The following is a 7,573-nucleotide window of genomic DNA, read 5'->3' as shown; positions in this document are numbered from 1 at the left end:
GATATAATAAAGAATTATTTGATATATGGAGAATCAAGAATATCTCAATTCATGAGGTAAAAAACAATTAAAAAATACTAATACCAATAAAACACAGGTTTAGCAATTATCTGACAAGGACTTTAAAGCAACTCTTACAAAAACACTTCAGAAAGTACTAACAAAAACTGTTGAAACAAATAGAAAGACATGAAATGATAGAAGCTGGATGAACCATGAATAGGACAAACCCAAAGAAATCCATACCAAATGCAACATAATAAATCTACTGAAAAATAAAAATAAAAATTCTTGAAAGTAGCTACAGGAAAAAAAATTTGTAGGAAACAATGATTTGAATGTGTGTGGATTTCTCATCAGAAACCATGGAAGCCATAAAGAAGTGGTATGAGATTTAAAATACTGAAATAAAATAACAACCTAGAGTTATATATTCAGCAAGGAAGATTTCAGGAAAGTCAGCTGTGAATGGAGATGATTAGAGAAAAAGGAAGAAGATTAATGAGAGTTTGCCTCAAATAAAGGAAGATCCATAGGTCTTAGTGGATGAGTTCAAATACTGAAGCTCAGTAGGAAGTGGGGTGATGAAGGTGTTGAACTCTCACTTCATGTTGTAAGTCCATGCTGCCCAAGGTGGGGTATGTGGACAAGGGTTGGTCTGTGAAATGCTTACATCTGACCTACATGGGATAAGTACAGAAACTGAGAGTAAGTGTTTAGAAACATTTATCAATTTAACAGGATAATTTAAAATCTGTGACTCTAATGAAAAATTTGGGGGCATATTAAACATGCTTCTGGAATGAGGGGGCAATAAAGATATTGGCAGATGAAGGAAAACTAAGAGAATTTGTTGCCAATATGCATGCTCTAAAAGAATTTCTAGATAATCTGTTCTAATTTACATTAAAAATTTATTTGTAATTTTTATGTAATCTAAAGTTTCTTTCAAATAAGTAAATAAAATTAATTGATTAGTTAAAAAAAAAAGAATTTCTAAAGGATGTTCTTATGATAGAAAGTAAATGATACCAGAGGGAAACTTAAAACACCAGGAATGAAGAAAAACAAGATAAATGATAAAAATCTAAGTAAATATAATATACAACTTTTACTCTTTTCAAGGTCGTTAAAATATGTTGGATAGCTGAAAGAAAGAGTTCTAATACTGTCAGATAAGGTTTTCAATGTATTTAGATATACTGCGTCAGATAACTATTACATAATGGGGGGAGAAGTGACCTATATATTGATAAAGTTAATGTATTCTACTGGAAATTGCAAAACATTGATTCTAAGTATATTTTGAAAAATTTAGTTTGTTTTCTTGTAATCTCCAGAGCAAACACTAAAACAAACAAACATAGAAAAAAATCTATTGGAGAGATATAGTAAAAAAAACAAAAACTCCACAACAGATAAATGAAAAATAAACACTAAAAATTTTCAAATATTCTAAAATTAAGAAGGAGATGGAAAACAAAGGAATGAAAAACAGAGGAAATAAACAGAAAACAAATAGTAAAATGGTAAGCCTAAAACACAAACATATTAATAATTGCCTTAAATGTATATGATCAAACACACCAATTAAGTGACAGTGATTATAAGAATGGATAAACTCATGACTCAACTATGCTGTCTAATTATTAATGAAACAGTTACGTTAAAAGAAAAAGGATGGAAGATTTTACCCAAATACAGAAGAATATACATTATTTTCAAGTGCACATGAAACATTAGCCAAGATAGATCATATATCCTGGATCATAAAACAAACAAACTTTAACACATTTAAAAGAAATGGATTGTGTAGCATGTGTTCTATGACCATAATGGAATTTAACCAGAAATTAATAACATAAAGAAAGAGGAAAATCTCCTAAATCCTGGAAATTAAACAATGCACTTTAAAAAAAATCATTGAAATATACTCTCATACCTCACCCAACCACCAATACCTTGCATTGTTAAACATTTTTAACTAATGACTAAAGAGCATTGTCAAAATATTACTGCTAACCAAAGTATTTTCTTCCAACCCACCCTATTATTATTATTATGTTTATATCATTTATATATAAGCATACATAAACAATAAGTATATAGTAAAGGTTGTGAACTTACAAAGCAAACATACATAACATCATACAGGGGTCCCATACAACAACCCTCCACCAACACCTTGCATTGTCGTGAGACATTTGCTACAAATTTTCCCTTCTCTTATTTTGGGACAGTCATGATATGTATGTTTGCATGTCTCTTGCTGTCATTACTTCCCTGAGACCTTGTTCAATTTTTTTCCATTCTTTTCTTCATCTGTTTCTTTGTATGAACGAACACTTTCAGAGGCCATTTCTTCAAGCTCACCAATCCTTTCTTTTGCCTCCTCAAAACTGCTATTATATGATTCCAAAGTATTTTTAATTTCATTTATTGAGGTTTTCATTCCTATAAGATCTGCTACTTTTCTGTGTATGTTTTCAATTTCTTCTTTGTGCTCATCCAATGTCTTCCTCATAACCTTAATTTCTTTAGTCATCTCATTGAATTTATTGAGGATATTTATTTGAACATCTATGATTAGTTGTCTCAACTCCTTTATGTCATCTTGTTCCTTTAACTGGGCCATATCTTCCTGTTTCTTGGTGTGGATTGTAATTTTTTTGGTGTCTTGGCATCTGGATTACTAGAGTACTTATCCTGGGTGCAGTGTTTTCTCTTCAGTTTAGGACTTCCTGCCCTTTCTCCCTTGCTGGTTTGCAGTAGGAATCAAGGATATATTTGATGCTATAAGCTTTGGAGGCTCAAGTTGCCTTCATTGCCTCAGGGACTGATGAAGCTTCTCCCAACTTTCTCCTTTGCCAGGGGTAGGGACAGAGTCACAGCTGTGTGGAATAATCCAAGTCATGCTGCCCTAGGCTGTAGTTGCCCAGAGAGACTGATAAAGCTTCACATACCTTTCTTCCCTGCCTGGGGTGGGGATGGAGTTGCAGGTGTGGCAGCAATTTATGTAGTGCGGGTCCAAGATGATTGCAGTTACCCAGGTAGACTTCTGATTATTCAGTCTGTGCCAGCCAAATGTCCTGCAGTTACCTGGATAGGCTGGTGCAGGGCCCACCAGCATCCTCCCTGCTAGAGGTGGTGCTGAAGCCTAGGCTAGGGCTGCAGGCTGATCTGGGTGAAAGAAACCTGTTTCTACCATCACTGTGATTTTCAGTTAGCCCAGCTTCCCCTCATGCTGGGGGTGGAGTCAAAATGGCAGCTACCTACTTCTTTCCAACTTGGACAGATTCAAACTTTAGTTGTTCTTAGGGTTTATATTTTAACAAGCCAAATTTCCTAATCATCTGAAATCGATGGCCAACCATCTCTTCCTCCCCTTTTTTTGTGAAACAGACCTTCCAATTCCAGTCACAGAATAGGTCCTAGGGCAGCTTGTACTGCCAATGTAGGATGATCACATGGCCTGTAATTTCCCAAAGAGGCTGGCACAGGTCCCCCCAGCTTCTTCCCTGCTGGAGGTGGGACTGGGGCTTATGCTAGAGTTGCAATCTGACCGGGATGGAAAGAAGCCAGTCCCCACCAGCACTGTGATTTTCAGTCCACCCTGCTTCCCCTCATGGCAGGTGTGGAGTTAAGATGGCACCTACTGACCTCTTTCTGACTTGGACAGTTTCAAACTTTAACTGCTCTTAGGATTATTCTTTAGCCAGCCTAATTTATTAATAATTAGCTGAAGTTGGTACCCAACTGTCTCTTTCTCCCCCATTTTTTGGAAGTGGAGCTTCAATTCCAGCTGTGGAAGAGCTCCTGAGGCAGCTTGTGCCTCAGTGGAGGATGCGGACTGGCCTTCCTGGTATGGAGCACTCTACTTATGAATCTTCTCTGCAGATGGGCAGTCTCATCCTTCCATTCCTTCAAAGATGTTGCAGGATGTTTTTCTGGTCTCCTCAAGTCCCCAAACAGGTGCTTCGGATAGCTCTGAGTGTTTACTAACTACCCTGTAGCAGGAGCTGATTCCCGAAGCTCCTTCTCCTTACTCCACTGCCATCTTGGTGGTTCACTAAACAATGCACTTTTAAATCATCAATGAGGAATTTCAGGGAGAAGTAGAAAATATCTTCAACTGAATACAAATGAAAGAAATAAAACATACAAAATACGTGGAATGGAGGTAAAGCAGTGTTGAGAGGGAAATGCCTTTATTGGAAAAGAAGAAAATCTTGAATGAATACTCCATATTTCCATTTTAGGACTCTGTGAAAAGAATAGCAAAGATAATCTGAAAGTGGACAGAAGGAAGGAACTAATAAAGATGAGACCAGAAGTCAATGAAATTTAAAACAGAAAAACAAAGAAAATAAATGAAACCAGAAACTGGTTCTTTGAAAAGTTAACCCTCTAAAAAGACTGACAAATATAAAAAGGGAGAACACAGGTTTCCAATACCAGGATTGAAGGAATGGGTTTTACCACAGACTCTGTGGAACTTCAAAGGTTAATAAGAGACTACTCTGAACACCTTTATGCTCATGAAATCAACAACTTAAAAGAAACAACCCAATTTATTGAAAACCACAAATAACCAAAACTCACCCTAAATTAAACAGATAACCTCAATAGTCTGATAACTGGTAAAGAAATTTACTGTGTAATTAAAAACCTTCTGGAAAAGAAATTTCCATGCCTGGATGATTTCACTGGCAAATTCTACCTAACATTCAGAGAAGAAATATAATCTATTCTACACAATCTCTTCCAGAAAATAGAAGAGGAGGGAATACTTTCAAACTCATCATATAAATGGTGACAACCACAAAAAGTGGTTGCTCTTGAGGAGTGGAATAGGGGCAAAGGAATTTTTTTTTCATTTGAAGCCTTTTGTTTAGAATTTGAGTTTTTAATCATGGACATGCATTACTTGAATTATTCTTAAAATATAAACCTCTTAATGGCAGACCTAGCAATCAAGGAGCACTGAACTATTCATTATATCATCCTAAAACTCTGTCACTAGAAGCCAGGTGACTGTTACTGCCCCACCCCAACCCTCTATTCCTTAATCTGACATCTGCAAAGCTGTCCCAGATGACTTTCTTTTGCAGGGCATGGGACCTGCCTCACCTCAGCTCTTTTGTTGCTAATTTTCCCTAAATAAGGTTCTTGGCCTACACAAATGAGTTTTTTTCCCTCAGTCAGCCTCAGGAGAATGATCAGTGAGGTTCTCAGTAAAGAATGCACTTTGAGGAAACCCCCTTGTGCTGACCTTGTCTATGAACTCTAGTTCTGTTTGTGGTTTCATATTTGCCAAGCACTGAAAGGGAACTCGGGGGAAAGCATGGAGATCGTGACATCAGGAATTGTGAAACCACACTGCTGCGAGTGTGCCTGACCTTGAGGGCCATCCCTTTGGGGGTCGATAAGAGGGGCTCAGCCATGCCACATCACCCACCAGGGACAGCCTTGATGATTTGGGTGTAGGATGGAGTCAAAGGTCCTGGGCATGAAATAATCACACGACCCTTTCACAGCTTTGGATGGAATCTAGGAAAAAGGAGCCAGAACCACAAAAAAATGGACCTAGGGGCTATGAAGGGGAAGATTTACTTGGCAAAATCCTGGCCTCAATCAAGTACATGATGTTTTGGAAGACACTGTTATTGTTTGAGCTTGATGTTTCCCTATGAATCTCGGTCTTATTTCTTCCCAGTGCCCTGCAGAGGTTTATCAGATTTTCTGGACTGCTTGAGATTGTTGACTGCATTCTGAGTAGTCTTGAATGTGGGATGAACATACTAGGGGGACCTTGTTGGGTTCACATATGGGGCCTAGTTTCCCATGTCTGGCTCCAAAGTTGGCCATTGAGCATGAGCTGAGGCATCTCAGACATTTCCTTATGGTAACCCAACACTTGCTAATCCCATAAACAGCCTAGACAGTGGGGAAGCTATAAGATGGCAAGACAGAACCCATCTAGCAGGGTCAGCTTTAAGCCCCTGCTCCTTCTGCTCAAGAAGCCTCTAGGAGGACATCACAGAGAGGTCAAAGTCTCTCCTTCCTTCCTTCCTTCCTTCCTTCCTTCCTTCCTTCCTTCCTTCCTTCCTTCCTTCCTTCCTTCCTTCCTTCCTTCCTTCCTTCCTTCCTTCCTTCCTCCCTCCCTCCCTCCCTTCCTTCCTCCCTCCCTCCCACTTTTCTTTCTCTCTTTCACCTCAAAGACACAATGAAATTCTCATCATTGGTCAATGGGTAGCCCTCTCTTATTTATATATTCATGTATTTAGTATAAAATATACTTCTGGTATTGTTTTTAAGATAGTAAGCACTCGTGAATCCACCATCCAACACAAACTCTAGGACTCTGTCAATAACCTGCATCTATGGTCCACCCTAACCCTTCACACACCTCATTCTGATTTTGTTTGTTACTTAGGCACTTTCCTTTTGTGGTCCCTTCCACCATTAAAATTATACATATATAGTCATATTTTACAACTGCATTGTTATAAATACTAATTCAATCCAGACTGGATTTATAATTATATGCTTATTAATATTATATTCATTTTTCTTCTGATTTAAAAAATATGGAAATTAACACATTTTTGTGAGACCATCTTCTTGCATCCTGTGTTTATCAATCCCTTGTTTTTTTAACGTGACTGTAGATGTGTGTATGTATGTGTGTGTGTGTAGTTGTTTATGAAAAGAACAAGCAAGACTTCTGGTTTCAGTTCCAAAATGAAATAACTGGAAGTCATCACCCCATCCTTACTTGAAAAAGCTAAAAGAATTGAAAAAAATTTTTCTTGTATCCATCAGGCAACTGCCATCCTCAACTCTGGAAAGACATGTGAATATATAGTCACAGCTGAGGTCTATTTAACTGGAGCAGAACCTGTTGGTGCCAAAAACTGGTAGGAAACTTCAATGGTTATTTTAATGATTTGTTGCAGATTAGATGTGGACTAGAGTGATCTCCACACTTTTGTGGGTAGGAACTCAACAGGGTTCTCATGGTAAAAGATCAAGAAAATCCCCTCCTGTCTCTGTCTTAAGAGTAATCCTTATACAATATGCCCGGAACATTCTCTATAACAAAGGCCTGCTCTCCAGGGGTAAAATTGTTGCCAGAGCCTTCTCCCACATGGAGGGAATTGCATTAACCAAACTCCAGTCACCTGTAGCTTTCCTGTCTCACCTGGGGATGGGGGTGGGGATCTAAGAAACACTTGTCAAGGTCACAGCTCATAGAAAGAGTGAGATTCAATCATAAGATTATAGAATGCTTTTTCCCTGGCCCACCTCACCAACACAGCAGGGATCCATATAATTATGGCTGAAAGAGCTACAATACCTACTCTCTTTGCGAAGGAGTATTTAGGGAAGCCACAAGTCGATATGGAGATAAAACAGGGACAGTAGAGGAATTTAAAGCCTCTGGCACCAAAGTTCAGCAAATATTGAACACAACCCAACTCCAACCCATATAAATATAAAATCTCACGCAAAAAGACAACTTAAGATACTTAACTTTGTATTACCCAAACATCATACTTGTCTTTCAGGA

This window comes from Dasypus novemcinctus, chromosome 6 (genome assembly GCF_030445035.2).
Source record: "Dasypus novemcinctus isolate mDasNov1 chromosome 6, mDasNov1.1.hap2, whole genome shotgun sequence".
In the NCBI taxonomy this organism is placed as follows: Eukaryota; Metazoa; Chordata; class Mammalia; order Cingulata; family Dasypodidae; genus Dasypus; species Dasypus novemcinctus.
The sequence above is the reverse complement of the archived record's forward strand: the minus strand, read 5'-3'. Positions refer to the sequence as shown.